The sequence below is a fragment of the Muntiacus reevesi genome, chromosome 4 (assembly GCF_963930625.1).
Source record: "Muntiacus reevesi chromosome 4, mMunRee1.1, whole genome shotgun sequence".
Taxonomy (NCBI): domain Eukaryota; kingdom Metazoa; phylum Chordata; class Mammalia; order Artiodactyla; family Cervidae; genus Muntiacus; species Muntiacus reevesi.
The window spans coordinates 136,048,219-136,065,759 of NC_089252.1; the positions used below are offsets into that span (position 1 = coordinate 136,048,219).

The 17,541-nt window shown below is 38.2% G+C and overlaps 1 protein-coding gene, 1 long non-coding RNA gene and 1 other non-coding gene across 6 annotated transcripts in view; 1 reads left to right on the forward strand and 2 right to left on the reverse strand.

Annotated features, from left to right (window-relative positions):
* Positions 1 to 17,541, reverse strand: part of POC1B (POC1 centriolar protein B) — a 99,322-nt gene that overhangs the window by 14,980 nt on the left and 66,801 nt on the right. The window lies entirely within an intron of this gene.
* On the reverse strand, positions 3,063 to 3,165 carry LOC136168077 (U6 spliceosomal RNA). Its single transcript, XR_010663231.1, has one exon. It is a non-coding gene; the product is annotated as a U6 spliceosomal RNA (small nuclear RNA).
* LOC136167040 (uncharacterized) lies at positions 11,758 to 17,259 on the forward strand. The gene is made up of 3 exons (XR_010663046.1): positions 11,758 to 11,989; positions 14,824 to 14,994; positions 16,421 to 17,259. It is a non-coding gene; the product is annotated as an uncharacterized lncRNA (long non-coding RNA).

The following is a 17,541-nucleotide window of genomic DNA, read 5'->3' on the forward strand; positions in this document are numbered from 1 at the left end:
TCATTCTTATTATCTCTTTCCTGTAGAATCAACAAGAACATTTAATGCAAACTGCTGAAATGACTAGGGTAGAAATCAACCATTATTTATAGCAATACCTCACTCTGTTCAAAAAAAGGTGTGTGTGTGAGTGTGTGTGTGTGTGTGCACGCACGCACATCTAAATTCTGAGGCAGGTAGTAGCTTATATTGTACAATGATGTACTGCTTTAAAAGATGTTTTACATTTAAGTAAGGATCACATCTTGCAAAAACTGAAGTTTGATTTGGAAGACCACATTTGGTTTCGTTTCACCCACATCATGTCTCAAAAAAAAAACCAAAACCCATCTGTTCATCTTTCAGAAAGCTGCCCCTTCTCTGAATGCACATCAACCATCCAGTGAAATTAATATAGGCTTGAATAAGAGACGCAACCTCACTGCAACACTAACATTTCTGAATGAATCTGGAATCCTCTTTTCATCTCATAATAACTGATGTTTTTAAGTTCCAATTTTGCTCTTAAAATTCAATGAAAATACCAAGTGAAGGTAAGTCAGAAAGAGAAAGACAAATACCATGATATCACTTATATGTGGAATCTGAAATATGACATAAATGAACTTATCTGTGAAACAGACTCACCACAAACATTGAGGAGGTAGGGGAGGAATTGCTCAGGAGTTTGGGATCAGCAGAAACAAACTCATATATGGAATGGATAAACAAGCTCCTACTGAATACCACAGGCAACTATATTCAGTGTCCTATGATAAACCATAACGGAAACAACAGCAAAAGGAATGTATACATATGTATAACTGAATCACTATGATGTACAGCACAAATTAACATTGTAAAACAACTGTAATAAACTTGCTAAAAAATTCAGTGAAAAGGTATAGGAATAATAAAGCAACCCTCTCCCCCACCTAAGAAATAAAGTATACTCTACCTCTCCCTCTTAAAGGATGCCACCATCTTGAATATGGTGTCTGTCACCCCAAGCTATGTACCTTTACTTTGATCACACAAGCTGACATCCCTAAGTAGCAGTATCGCTTTTGCATATACTCAAGCTTCACATAAAATAGTATTATATTAGGTCTCTTTAGTAGTTTCTGTTCACCGTGGGATGTGCTACAGATAAGTCTGCTTCACTTATTTTCATTGCCAAATAGCATTCCACTGATGGATTATTCCGTAGTTTATGTATCCTTTGTACTGGTAACTAGCATTGAATTCCATAGTAAGCACTCTCATAAATGTGTCCGTACACAGGAAGGTGAGTTTCTCTACAGTCATAGTTTTACCAGATATTCGCCCAAATGGTGGGATCAACCTACTCTTTCCTGAGCAGAAGAAAATCTCCCCTTTTTCTACAAAGTCAAAAATATTTGATAGACATTTTAAATTTTAACAAAGTAATGGACAGGAAATGATTTCTCAAGGTTTTAATTTTATTGTGCATTTCTTTGATTATTGGTGACGAGCATATTTTACGTGTATAGAGATCATTCTTCTGCAAATTGCCTATTTAAGTCTTCTGTCCACTTTTTAGTTGGTCTACTTCTCTTTTTTCTGATTAATATTTAAGAGTGCCTCATGTAGAGAAGTGCAAATCAGAACTACAGTGAGGTACCACTTCACGCTGGTCAGAATGGCCATCATTAAAAAAAAAAAGAAAATAGAATTACCATGTGACATAGCAATCCCACTCCTGGGCATATATCCAGACAAAACTGCTATTATTCAAAAGATACGTGCACATTTATGTTCACAGCAGCAGGATTCACAACAGCTAAGACACGGAAACAACCTAAATGTCCTTTCACAGATGAATGGAAAAAGAAGATGTGGTACCTGTACACAACACGATTCAGTCATAAAAGAGAATGAAACAATGCCATTGGCAGCAGTATGGATGTGAGTAAAGAATATCATACTAACTAAGTCAGAAAGAGAAAGACAAATACCATGATATCACTTACATGTGGAATCTGAAATATGACACAAATGAAGCTACCTATGAAACAGAAACAGAATTAGGGACAGAGAGAATGGACTTTATAACTGAATCACTTTGCTATACAGCAGTAATTAACACAACATTTTAATTCAACTATACTTCGATAAACAAAAAAGTGCTCCTGGTATATTATGGATGTAAATGTGTAATACATCCCGTACTCTGTGGATTGGGTTCACTTTTATTTTATGGGATATTTTTTTACAGATGTTTTTGTTTTAAATGTAGTCAAATTTATTAAACTTTTTCTTTTATGATTTGTACATTTTATATTTTGCTTAAGTAATCCTTGCCTACCCAACATACAAATATATTCCTCTATTTTCTTTTAGAAGTTTTGAGGTATGGTTTTTCCACACTTAAGGCTTTAACCCATCTGCTATTAATTTTGTTTGTGGTTAAAAGTAAGAACATAATTTTATTTTTTTCCAAATAGCTAGCCGTTCCAGCAACATTTATTGAACAGTCAATTTAGTGTCCACCTCATCTTCATGGGTCCACAGAGTCAGGCCTTTCATATACCAAGCATCCACATTTGTGTGGTTCTGTCTATACGTTCTCCACTGTGAACTCTGGTAACAAAACCGTGTGTGTGTGGTGTGTGTGTGTGTGTGTGTGAGAGAGAGAGAGAGTCACTCAGTTGTGTCCGACTTTGCAACCCTGTGGACTGGAGCCCGTTAGGTTCCTCTGTCCAAAAATTTCTCCAGGCAAGAATGCTGGAGTGGGTAGCCATTCCCTTCTACAAGTGAATCTTCCTGACCCAGGGATCAAATCTGGGTCTCTTGTATCACAGGCAGATTCTTTACCATCTGAGCCACCAGGGAAGCTCATACTTAGAGCTTAATGAGTCTGCAACCTTCAAAGAGCTTCAAAATTGCCCTGGGTATTTTTGGCCCTTTGCTCTTCCATATAGACCATGAAATCAACTTTCTAGGTTTCATTAAAAATCTTACTGGGATGTTTATTGGAATTATCTTGAATTTGTAGATTTATTTGGGGAAATCTAATATCTTTATGACCTTGAGCTTCCCTATCTACAAATAAAATATTCCAAAACACATGGCACCTTTAATAAATTCATGTTATCCTCTTGTGGAGGGCACTCTAGTATTTTCTGTATCTTTTCAATTTCAGTATATGTGCTGCAAAAGCAAATACACCACCACCACTTTAGTATCATGGTAATGTACACAGAGGACCAACCAAACCAACAAGCCAAATGTACTCCTCAAATAACTATCCTCATTGTTTTTATGAAACATAAAATTACCACAGAATCAAAAGGATTATTTAGAATAAATTTCTGAAAAATTATTTCCTGGGCTTACTGACTCCCTGAGATAAATAATGCCATCCCTTGACATTTTTTACAAGCTTGCCTACTATTCCTTAAAACTCTTCAAGTGCCAAGTTCAGGAGAAGTAAGCTGTGTGTGAAAAGTCATGTTTTAATTGTACACATAAAATAACCCATGTTTCATGCTTTGCTCACTTGAATAAGACTAGCTTCCTCACTGTGTTTTAATACTATAAAGAAGCAATCTTAAGGCAGGAATTCATCCAATCATTTAACAAAGCTACATTCAGAAAACTGGCAAGCTTTACAGAACATCTTTTAGAGGGCAAATATTATATTTATTTATGGTTCTGCTCACCAGCTAGCATAATGTGAACATTCTAGTATGATTAATGACAACTGTGATTAGAACAGGAATGTATATTCACAGCTGGGTACTGAGAACCACTGTTTTATTTATTATTCATTATATCATTCAAAAAACAGAGAGTGAGAGCTTTCTATGTGATCTTGGTATACACAGTGCACTTTATATTAGTTGATTTTAATTTGCATTTGCAAAATAATGAAGCCATTCCTCATCTTCCCCAAATAGATGCAATTTGTCCCTGTTTTAAATCTCTATAAAAATTCAAATTTTGTTTCTTCAAGGCAGTTGTCATCTTTCCTTCCATTTCTGCTGTTTGTAATACTGTGTAATTACCCATGCTGACATAAAATATGGCACTATATGAATGAGGCATCAAGTCACACAGACTCGGGTTTAGCCTTGTCTGTGTGCGGACTGTGTGACCTTGGACAAATTCCTTGGCCTCTTCAAGCCTTAGTTTCCTCACCTGTAAAATGAAGAAATTTTATTGGGATATATTATAAGGTGGCTGTGAGAATACTGGTAAAGAGTTTAATCTATAGTCTGTAATCAATGACCTATCATTATCAATATTATCATATTGTGTCCTCCCCTGATTCCACCAAAATCTAAATTGCACCTTTCTAGAAGACAGAAGTCACACCTCATCTTCTTTTAGATACTTGACAATATGGTGAGTACTGCCTGTATAAGGCATGCATAAAATAATTAATATAATCTGTTGAATTAAAGATAATTTTCTATCCATTATATTCAAAGTCTAAAAAATTCTCCCATGTCTGGTTTCTCTAATTAATAGGCTATTTAAGGGCTGGTGGCAGTTGAATAAATAAATGTGTGTGTGCTCAGTCATTCAGTCGTGTCCAATTCTTTGTGACCCCATGGACTGTAGCCCACCAGGCTTTTCTGTCCATGGACTTTTCCAGGCAAGAATATTGGAGCGGGTTGACACTTCCTACTCCAGAGGATCCTCCTGACCCAGGGATTTAACCTATGTCTCTGGCATTTAGGACAGAGAACTTATAAGTAGAAAATCAATAACAAACACTTCATTATAAATAACTGAAGATGCCATGTTTTACTGTTTGATAAACATACTATATTTTTCTTTCCTACATTTTTATATGTTTATAGTGTAGAAAGGTATGGGTGTTTTGCTTCTAATTTTGCTGGTAGAAGAAACTCAGAAACCAAAGGATAACAACCATGACTTGATAACTAAGAAGGACCTACTGTATAGTACAGAGAACTATACTCAATATTTTTAAATAACCTATAAGGGAAAAGAAACTGAAAAAAAAATAATATGTAAATATATCACTTTGCTGTACATCAGAAACTAACACAATATCATAAATAAACTATACCTCAATTTAAAACATTAATTTTGAAAATGACTGTATTTTTAACAAATTACCATGGGGAACATGGTCCAGGAGAATTCATGTTCGACTATATCATAAAGTTCAAAAATATTTCTCACGCCATCATGAGTCAAAGAGAATATGAACTAGATTCATAACTTTATAAAAAGAGTGGTTAAGAATCATGAAAATTTATTTGCATTAAACACATACCCAGATGAGTAAGCAGGAAGTTCTTAAAGAGGAAGCCACGACACCACTAGAGCACACTGCTACTTATAGCCATTAAATGCAACCCACTTTATCTGCTTTATGTTTCTGTTACAGTATTTACCAGATAATCAGCATTATTCAGACAGTTGTCTAATAATTTGTTCGGATGAATGAGGTGAGATTACTGCCGATCATCTATCAAAATCGTTACCGTATCTGGTGCGGAGACCCAGTTTGGGGATCATCCCGTGGGACCTTACATCTTACTCAGTTAAAGATTCTTAGATCTGTACTTCTGCCTGGATGCTCCACACCCAAGCCCTGGCTCTCACTGCCATTATCTACCTAAGAGCTTCACACTTGGGAAATGCTCTATACTCCTCCCTCTCCTCCTCATCTAATCAGTAAACAGAATTTTAACTCTTCCTCTTCAGGATCTCATGGCTCGGTCTTTTCTTCTTTGTTCCCCTCCACGTTACTGCTGGAGATCAAACGCCTCCCACCCTGTATCTGGATCACCATTGCACTTGCCTCCTAATGTTCATGCCTCCAGTCTCACTTCCCTCTAACCTCTCCTTTATCATGTCTCTAGAGTAACTGTCCTAAAACCCAAATTTGCTCTTGCCACTCTCCTGCTTAAAATCTTTCAGTGGTCTGCCAAAAATTATTAGGGTGAATCCAAATACCTTCAAGATCATTCATGATCCACCCTCATCTTTTCTCTCCTGACTCATCTCTTGCTATTCCTCAGCCCCAAGAGTCGGCTACTGTTCCCCGCAGACAACCAGGAATGTTCATGGTTCCCTGAATTCGCCATCCCCTCTCAAGCCTTCTCACCCTTCTCACTGAACTGTGTGTTTTCCACAATGGCAGGCAAATCCTTAAAGAATCAGCTCAAATTTCAACCCCTTCAAGTTATCTCTGATTAAGTTTTCTGTCCCCCACCCTCATTTTCTGGGCTTCTCTGGTATATCAATGGTAAAGAATCCACTTGCCAATGCAGGAGACATGGGTTCGATCCCTGGGTCAGGAAGACCCTCAGAGAAGGAAATGGCAACCTATTCCAGTATTCTTGCCTGGGAAGTCACATGGACAGAGACTGGTGGGCTACAGTCCATGGGGCCTCATAAAGTCAGACACAACTGAGCATGCACACTCTAATTTTCTAGCACTTACACACATGCACACGCTCAAACTTCTTATTTAACCACTCTATTGATGTACTCCCATAGCAACTTAGGTATTTATCACTATTATTGGACTGTCTTTCATCTGTGTATTCTCATTGCTTGGTATATAATAGATGCACAGCACATATAATGAATAAAAGATTAATATATTCTAGCTGTCTCTCTCTGAATGTTTTTTGAACACTCAGAAAACTAAGATCATGGCATCTGGTTCCATCACTTCATGGGAAATAGATGGAGAAACAATGGAAACAGTGACAGACTTTATTTTTTTGGGCTCCAAAATCACTGCAGATGGTGACTGCAGCCATGAAATTAAAAGACACTTGCTCCTTGGAAGAAAAGTTATGACCAACCTAAACAGCTTATTAAAAAGCAGAGACATTACTTTGCCAACAAAGGTCCATCTAGTCAAAGGTATGGTTTTTCCAGTAGTCATGTATGAATGTAAGAGTTGAACTATAAAGAAAGCTGAATGCCACAGAATTGATGGTTTTGAACTGTGGTGTTGGAGAAGACTCTTGAGAGCCCCTTGGACAGCAAGGAGATCCAACTAGTCCATGCTAAAGGAAATCAGTCCTGAATATCCATTGGAAGGACTGATGCTGAAGTTGAAACTCCAGTACTTTGGCCACCTGATGTGAAGAACTTACTCATTGGAAAAGACCCTGATGCTGGGAAGGACTGAAGGTGGGAGGAGAAGGGGATGACACAGGATGAGAGGGTTGGATGGCATCACTGACTCAATAGACATGAGTTTGAGTAAGCTTTGGGAGTTGGTGATGGACAGGGAAGCCTGTCCAGGACTGAGCAACTGAACTGAGTTGTTTCTTTGCTCACCCTGCCCCCTCTACTCACTGTTCAACCCACTTCATACTGACTTACACCTGTATTAGTCCACTGTATTTTCCAAAAGGTAACCAAAGACTTTTGCTAAATTCATCATTTAAAAAATTCTTCTCTTAGTTTTCAGCAATGTTGACACTCCCATCTTCTTGGAAACACTCCTCTCTTGGTTGCCCGAACACCACATTCTCCTACCCATCCCTTCGCTCCAGCCATCTTTTCAGTCCCTAGAGCATACCAAGGTCCCCCAAAATCTCTGCATGTACAATACCCTCAGCCTAGAACATGCCTGTAGTCTTTAATGTCCTCACGTCAACTCTTACTGAAGCTTTAGACCAGCACTTCTCAAATTTCAATGTACACATAAGTAACCTGGGGATTGTAACATGCAGAGTCTGACTCAATAGGCCTGGGATGGAACCCAAGACTCTGCATAGATCTAAGATGCTCCCAGGTGATGATCAAATAAACCATGGACCACATTTTGAATAGCAAGGCTTTATATCTCAGCTCCAACAACTTTTTCAGGGAAACTTTCTCTGATTCTACCTCACTTACACTCCTGACTCAATCAAATGCACAATTCCTACTTTCGCTGTATCATGTAACTTTCCATGATAGCTTTGGCTCATCATCATAACCTACATCCATCCTCCTCCCCCTCCACCCCCTATTCCTATTTAGTTCCTGGCATGTTCATTTTTTTGAAAAATGAATGAACAATGTCTGCTGAGCCAGCCCCTGACTTAGGCTGAGTCATTCCCTTCAGGATGCTACACACCACAAGGTTCACCAGACTGAGCTCAGCTCCTACAGAAATACAGCTCATCTGTGGTTAGTAGCCTGGAAGATTTTCTATTCCTGCCAAGATTCACTCATCTAGGGGCTGCAGAGCCATGGCAGGAGAGTAATTCCATATGTACTGGTTTTTCTACTCTGACAAGCTGGTTGGCCATGTCCTCCGTATACACAGTCTATTAGTGCTCCAGATTTTCTGGTGCTAGGTATATAAGAAGCAGAGGAAAAAAAGTAAATCCTGGTTAATGTGGTCAGATCCAAATCCCCCTCCTCTCTCTTTTGCACTGACAAAAACTTTCAGTACATTCTGAATTTTTTCCATTCAAAATTCATTGTTAGATTCTCAAAAAATTCATTTTTTTTTACATTTAGGAAAATAATTTTGATTAAAGATACTGTAGAAAAAAATTATATAGGTTAATAGCTGGATACAACAGCTAGAACATTTACATGAAATAAGTTTTGAGGTGGAATATAATGGAGGAGTTTAATTGCATAAAGCATGGCAACCAGAAGCATTCCCACTGTTGCCAAGAGAACTGCCTGGAAAAAGTGTCAAAGCAAAACTAAAAATAAACAAATAAAACATAGTTTGAGATAAATCCCAGGAATGTCATTTCTCTCAACTAATAAGTACATAAAAATAGTTATTGCACATAGTAACAGAAATAATAAGACCTTAATGCTTGATTAAAATATTAATCATATAATACCTTAGGAAAGACTGTTGCTTTTTAAATAAAATGCTTCAAGTATACTTCAGGGAAGAGATAATTTATCTTTAAATAGAAATTGTTTTTTCCCAGTTCTGTTTGATGAACCTATAAGTATACTCAATTTTTAAAATGGTGATTTTTTAAAAACATATTATTTGCTTAAAATTTTTCATGTCATTTAATTGTATGTCAGACAGAGGCTGTTTTCCCTGAGTTGGGAGGAAGAAGGTGTGACTCTCTGATAGATGAGTGGCCAAAATGTAAAACAGCTACAGCCTGATGGCATTTAAAAATCACAGAATATATATAAGCTATTTCTTGAAAAAGAGAAAATGAAGTTCTTAAATAGTTTTAACAGCTTGAATTTTTTTCAGTAATTTTATTGTGTACTGAATTTTATAGAGAGTACACAGAATTTTCTAAAAGTACAAATGTGAAAGACTGAATTTCTTAGTCAAATTCTTCAAAAGTTTCAACTGATTTTCCAAAGCACACAGCGGTCTTCACTTTATCTTAAAAGAATGCTTAAAATGAGCAATGAGCAATGTTTTTCATCCTGAAATTTCATTAAACGATTATTATCCCTAAAATGTATTTTTCTGAGTTTAGCATAACATTTACTCTGGTACTTTGTCTAATGCTAGATGTCCTTTAACATGAATTTATTTCACATATCAACCTTAAAGAATGGGCAAAATAGGGCACAGATTCATTGTACTGAACCTGTAGCATCAAACAGGAAATTTCCAAGTGACTTCTGAGATGTCTTTTCACATTTCACCTGTGGGGACAAGGGGTAACACTAACAGGACATAATTACTCCCAAAGACGAGATGGGAACTGAGTCTAAGGAGCCGTGAGCTTGGTAGGACTGGATCCCTAATCTGAGCAATAATAGCGGCAAGAGAGAGAGGAAGGTTGGAGGAGACAGTCTGGGTTCTACAAGTAGGTGCACAGCTGGACAAGTGCCTCGAATCACTAGAAAGAAACCCCAAATATTACGGGCTTGAGCAAGCATTTGAGCCTTGTTCATAAGATTTCCAGACCAATGAACAGAATATTTACCAAGAAAACATAGCTCAGTTAAAAAAAAAAAAAGTCAATGGAAAATGATATTCACTTTATAAAATTCACACTGTAACCAAATCTGATGGACACTGACATTATCATCTATTCCACACAGGAAATTATATCTGTATGCACCAGAAAGAAGAGCAGTAACACCAAAGAAACCTTACGCACACACAATTCTTGCCACAAAGAATACTCTGCCTTAAAAAAAGATAAACAAAAAAAATTAAAAAATTAAAATAAGTTACAGGGTGAGGTTGAGGACCTCAGAAGGTCCCTGAAGTAAAAGAAAAGTAACTACAAAATCCTGCCAAGGAGGGAAAGCCCAAACTCAATTTTTGTCAACTGTCATAATGATGTTCTATACAGTATTTTTTCCATCATCCCAGAATCAAATCCAGTCATTCACACTCATTTACTGTTGTTAAACATGGTATGAAAATATAATATTCTATCACTTGACATAATATATTTTATTCAACTCTCTTAAAGGATATTTGTTTGATTTGTGTTCATTTATTGTTGCTGTTGTTTTAAGTAACGCTGAAATAAATACCCTTTAAGTTTTTTTCTGTACATCTTATTTATTTAGGATCTTTAGTATGATCAACCCAGCAGGAAAACAGAAACCACAAGTTGTTTTAATAGAGAGAATTTAATATAGGGAACCCAGTTAGACAGGTTTGGAAGTCTGCAAAGGCTAAAAGGAAGCACAGAGGTGAGAAGAAATAGTAAATGCATGAAGCAAGCCCCACTTGGGGCTGAAGGAACAAAGGAAAGAAGCTGGTTTGTTAAAGAAAGTTAGACACTCAGAGGCCCCTTGCTGAGCTGAGATGGTTTGTTCATAGGAGGGAAGAGGAATGTTCATTAAAAAGACATTCTGAGAGGAAGAGGAAATGCCTGGCATTCCTTCTGCATCTCTCCTTCAACTTAAAACAAACAAGTAACTCTTATGTGCTTCAGTAAAACAATCCAAACAAATACACGAAAAGTTAAAAGAATTTTGCCACCATAAATGCTGAAACCCACCAAAATTCTGTAGTGATCTATCTGGAAAGCAGTTTAAAAAGCACATATGATATTAAAGTTGGGTTTTATAGTGACCATCATTGTTTCAACCAAAGAAAAAAGAAAATACTGTAGGAATTAGGGGGAAAAAAAAAAAAGGAAGTCAAATTATACCGGAACATTCCTCAGTTGTAAAAGTCATTTCAAGTCAATCGTAATGTTTAAATCATAGGGGCTGATGGTTGGTTGGTTTGAAGCAGCCTTCTGCATGCTCGAGGATGGATGATGGTGCACACAGAATGGTATCTTCTACTGATGCCTGACTGTCTCAGAAAGGAAAAGCAAGGAGCCCGAAAGACACAGAATAGGCAAGAGGCAGCAGAGAGCTTCAGTTGCCAGTTCCCTCGGGTCACGAGGGTTTTAATCTCTCTTAGGACCTAATGTATCAATAGTTTACATCACCTGACGTCATAAGGCACAAAGAACTGACAGAAAAATTGATTTCAGCAGACCTGTGGACTACTTCCACCAAATCATTAGCTGCCAGGTGGCTAAATAAAGAAAGGAGCAGAGGCAGCTAGCTTCACCGCATAAGCAGCACCGGATAACTGAAAACCAGACGGGTGTCCGATCTGGGACAGCTGCGGGTGAGGCTCACAGTTTTCCACAGGCTCTAACAGAGCCCCGAGCGGCGTTTAGCTCCAGAGCAAACCCTCCCCCGGGTCAGCAGGAAGCTGGTTCAGGGCCGACCGTCAGGAGACAGGCCCTTGGCAGTCCTGTCCTGTGTGAAAAGCTCACTGCTGTGCCTGCATTCCTCAGGGTGCCTTTCTGCTCCTCTCAGAGGATGTTGCTCTTCCACAGGAAGAGGAAGGAACCAGCTGTTGCTGGCTGTGTGGGCTGAGGCTGTCGGGCATTTTCAGCATGCCTCAGTCTCAGCTGTGGGAACTGGGGATGCGGCTTAGATTCCCAGGCCTGGGACGGCCCGGGGGAGTCGCAGCAGTTCAGAAACCCAGGGGCTCAGGAAGTTGGAAGCCAGAAAGATACCTGGAATTTTAACACCTCCAGTTCCCAGCAACCTGCTCATTTTCTAAAGGAAATTCAAATAGGTATTTACTCCGTTGGGTCCCAGAGAGCATGTTTTATAAAATCCTTCTGTAAATTCTCAGTCTCTACATTTCATATAGAAAAGTTTAAGTCCTAAACCACTTTTGTCAACAGGTTATAAAGACCAGTTTTATTGCACAAGTTTTTAACTAGGACTAAGCCTAAAATTTTAGTTAGTATAAAATTTTTGGTAAAAGGAATCACTCACAATGTAAGCTTTCTTTCTCTGTGACCTTGAAACTTGAAGGGAGTGAAGCTCAAATTAGTAAATCCTTAATGACAGCTGAGTCAAACACTTAGGGACTTTGATTATTATGATTTTTATCAAAAAGTATATTTTATTTGGAGGAAAAAAAAGAAAGCCTCTGACCAACACTATTAATCTCCCTTTACAGTGGTACTTAGTAAATCAGCTTTTTGAAAAAGCCACGTTCCTTTAACAGACTAAAAAGTTTTAGTTGGTTGCTTTTTTCCATAATCCCAAAACGCATTTTTTTTTTAAAGGTCAGTTATCACATTTACAACTGTTGGTAGTTCTTATAACATATGGGTCATGATGTACCCAAGCAAGGATGCAACTAACTTGAAAACAGTCTCATTCTCTCTAATGTTTTCTCTAAAATAACTTGTATCTGAAAAAAAAAAAAAAGAAATGTGTTTTCTATTCTAAAGGGTAAGAGATTTATGGAACTGTATTTTTTCTTATTTACTTCTGTTAGTTATCATGTGTGACTTTTTTTTTAAAATGCTCTGACAATTTAATTACTTTATTTCTTTTAGTTTCAAAGAGTGAGGTTTTAAAATTATTTCTCAAACTCTGATAAGAATTCAACTTTTACTCCTAATATCTAACAGTTACACAACTTTTTGAGACACTGAATTAAAAAAAAAGTATTACTGTATCTCACTTGACATATTCACTATCATTGGAAATTAAGACTAAATGTCTTAATAACATGAGGATAAATTGTGGAAAGCACCTCTGTGTCAAGTCCAGAGCTGGGTTTTACAAATGCCTATGCTTATTTTCTTTCAAACACTTAAGAGTAGGGGCAGGAGAAAAATATCGAGGGCCACTGAACCAATGCCTAAAGAGCCCATAAAAATGCCTTTTCCTAAAGCTTAGTAAGCAACAACAAAAATACAAACATATCTAGTTTTGGAAATCATATGCACTAAACTAACAAGTCAAATGCTACCTTATAAACTATTGCAAAGTTTAAACACTTAAAAAAGAACTTCACCTACCCCCAACTTTAGATGCTGTTTATATGATAACTTTTCTGTTATCATACAGAAAAGCAGTGTAAGCAGAAGCTTTGTGCAACATGATTTTTACTGGTGTTCCTGGAAAGGTAAATGGGGTATCTGGGGACAAACCATTGCATATTGCCTATTTACACTTTCCAAATTACAAATTTTAGTTTTGAGACTTTTAGGTTTGAATACACTATTCTTTCAAATAAGTCTTTCCAAATCTTTGCTTACATAAGCAGTTAGGAACTGGAATAACTCTGAACTAGTTATGCAATGTTGTCCAGTAACCAGGATGAACTGTTGCCACAACATCCATGGAGATATCCTCTCTGCATTGGCAAGTTTACTCTCTGTCTGTCTTTTTATTTTATCAATACATCAGTATTTTTCAGATAGCACGTATCATATGACAACCTCCATGAAATTGGATTAACTTTAACCTTTTTCTTCCTAAAAACCGACTGATGTGACCATCTTTCCAGAAGGGGAAATCAATGAACTTTGCTAAAAAATGCAAATCTAAAGGACATCTTGGAAGGAAGAGAATGTTTCACCATTGTCCTTCTCCAAGTCAAAGAAACAGTACAGTATTTCTTGCTTTGATTCAGCTGACCACTTTCTTGATCCCAGGAAAGAATATAGGAAAATCAAAGGTCTTTTTTCTCTCAGCAACTCCTCTGGTAAAATGATGCTGAACCGGGAGATAATCTCGGCCACCCGGAGATTACCCAGGGCTGCACCTTACTATCCCCGGAGACAGGAGATAGGGAATCTCACAGCTGACATCCAATCTGTCAGGAAATCCTCTTGGCTCTGCCTTCAAAATATCAATACATCCAGAATCAGATCACTTAAAACCATCTCCTCTGCACCCTGGATCAAGCGACTACTGCCTCCTGCCTGATGATTTCATTAGCTTCCAAACTGGTCTCTTTGCTCTCCTCCACCGCCTTTTCCCAATACTTTGGCCATCTGATGTGAAGAGCTGACTCACTGAAAAAGACCCTAATGCTGGGAAAGATTGAGGGCAAGAGGAGAAGGGGGTGGCAGAGGATGAGATGGTTGGGTGGTGGATGGCATCACCGACTCAATGGACATGAGTTCAAGCAAACTCCAGGAGACAGGGAAGGACAGGGAAGCCTGGCGTGCTGCCGTCCACGGGCTCGCAAAGAGTCAGACCCGACTGAGCAACGAAACACCACCACCACCACCTTCGCCGGCTGTTTCTCAACACAGTGGCCAGAGCGAACCTATTACAACACTTGTCAGATCGTGCCTCTTCCTCTGAAGGAACCCCACCCCCCGGGCAGTGGGTCCTCCTTACTCCCAGTCTGGCTTTCTATCACTGCTCCCGCTGGCCTGGAGGGCCTCCCCACGTACTCATCTGATTTGTTCACTTCATTCCTTCAGTTCCTTCCACAAACATCACCTTTCAGGCGACTCCTGTCCTGCCCACTCTCTCTAAACGCGCCCCTCCACCTCCCCGAGTTCAGTGCTAGCTACACCTCTGCATTGTTTCTGTCTGCTATACTCTACGGTCTATTTTTTAAATCTGTGAATTGCTTGTCTCCCCTTCTAGAATATAATGCAGGCTTCCCAGGTACAGGCACCTTGTTACTCACGAAGTATGGATTGAGCGCTAACACTGTGTGCGGGCAGCTATGCTCTTGGCATTCTGCCACATCTGCTAGCCCGTGAGTCAGGCGACGTCAGAGACTCCAGATGAGACGGATGCACCTGCCTTACTTCAGTACATATCACATTTTCAGTCACTTCTGAGGCATCTACTTATACCTTGCTTTCCCCACCTGGAATGTCCCTATCAAAATTCTACCCATCTCCAGTCAGGTCAAGACCTGGTCAAAGGTTTTTTTTTTTTTTCTTTAAGAGATATCTTCGTACTTCCACTAACCCATTCATGACGTTTTTCTGAATCCTTCTGTTAATAATCTTTCATCTGACAATCATATACCCCGGCATCTGGACTTCCCAGGTGGCACTAGTAAAGAACCTGCCTGACAATGTAGGAGATGTAAGAGATGCGGGTTCAATCCCTGGGTCGGGAAGATCCTCTGGAGGAGGGCACGGCAAGCCAATCCAGTATTCTTGCCTGAAGAATACCAAGGACAGAGGAGCCTAGTAGGCTACAGTCCATAGGTCACAAAGAGTCGGACACAACTAAAGCAACTTAGCATGCACTCTTGGCAGCCAGTATTTTGAAACTGACATTTATACTGTGTTTTCTCTCTACCTAGGTTATAAGTTTCCTGAGGTCAGGCAGACACCCTGACATCCTGTCTTCAAGATGTCATGTGATGCCTCCATGCAGTGTGGCTTTAAATATTTTGACTGATGGAGCAAAATAAAGAGATTGTAAACTTTGATTTTCTCTTGTAATGCAACTGTCGACTCTCAGTTATTTAAGTAAATTTAATCTGGAAACTGTCCCTAATTCTAAAGAATGGCATATATATTATGTTCATACTCTATATAGTTCCCAGAGTGAAAACGAGAAACGCAGTTCTCTGAGAAGAGTCCATTGTTTTGACGGTCAATCAATTGAACATGAGCAAGACTGACAATTCCATTGTGGTCATTTGTTGGAAAAGTAATAATAAAATACATCAAAATCTAGGAATATAGTTTATCTAAAAATAACAATTTTAGTAATCTTAGTATTTTAAGTAAATTTTGCTTAGTCAGTATTTTTAAGAAATTCCACTTTATATAGACAATTGCTCTTTGAAAGAAAAGCTATGACAAACCTAAACAGCATATTAAAAAGCAGAGACATCGGGCTTCCCTGGCAGGACAGGGTTGGGACTCTGAGCTTCCAATGCAGGGGGTGTGAGTTCAATCCCTGGTTAGGGAACTAGGATCCCGTATGTTGCATTGCACAACCAAATAAATAAAGTAAAATAAAAATGTAGTTTTTTTTTTTTTTTTTTTTTTTTTTAAAGCAAGACATTACTTTGGCACAAAGGTCCATATAGTCAAAGCTATGGTTTTTCCAGTAGTCATGTACAGATGTGAGAGCTGGACCATAAAGAAGGTTGAGCACCGAAGAATTGATGCTTTCAAATTGTGGTGCTGGAAAAGACTCGAGAGTCCCTTGGACTGCAAGGAGAACAAATCAGTCAATCCTAAAGGAAATCAACTTTGAATATTCATTGCAGGGACTGATGCTGAAGCTCCAGTACTTTGGCAACCTGATGCAAGAGCTGACTCATTGGAAAAGACCCTGATGCTGGGAAAGATTGAAGGCAAGAGAAGGGGGTGACAGAGGATGAGACGGATGGATGGCATCACCAACTCAGTGGACATAAGTTTGAGCAAACTCCAGGAGATGGTAAAGGACAGGGAAATCTGGTGTCCTGCAGTCAAACGGATCACAGAGTTGGACATAAATGAGCAAGTGAACAACAACAGAGGAATTCCTGTCTTGCTTGCCTGGTGAGAGGGGCTGAGGATGTAGCCACACCACGTCAATCTAATGTTAAATGTCTCCGTACAATTTTGATGATAAAACCTTGGTCTATTTCTAAACAAATAAACGAAAACATTAAAATACTCAATGAGAATCTTGAACTAAATAATCTTCAGAAGATCAGTATTTAACAAGTGACAATGTAATTGGAATAAGATTCAGAAGTTTGAGATCATTTTAAAACTATGTCTGTATGACAGCCTTTACAGAAACATTTTTTTTTCTTAACAACAAAGCTTTAAAATGCAGATTGGGAACAGCTTATTTTGATCCTGAAATGTTGTATCAAGTTTCCTGCCTGGCATTAGAGACACAAGTGCAAGCCACAAAGATACCAGCTGTTACACTGTATCCCATAATTTCTTCTCTGTTGTAAGAAGGCATCAGAGCACAGATATCAATACACTAAGATCTAGAAAGCTGCCTGAATGTAATATTAAATCAAGTCAAAACAGGAACAGAAGCCAATTATTTCTTATATCATAAAAAAATCTGCTTTTATCCTATTAATAAATTTCACAAAATAAGTTTTAAAGAGTAATCTTTTTATATCTCATCTTGATGAAAATGAATTTCTAAAGAAATACTCTTCCAGTCTGCAAAAACCAAACAAATCCCCCAAATAAATAGTAACCACAATAATAAAAACAAAAATCACCTTTAAATGCTGCTTTTTTTGGCTTCCAACATTTCTCTGGATTTTTAATTATAATCATATGCAAATTTCACACCATACTAGTGCTATATGCCAGAATAGAAACAAATATCCTTTACAATTATGCTTGACTTGTTGTGCAGAAGCTAAAGAAA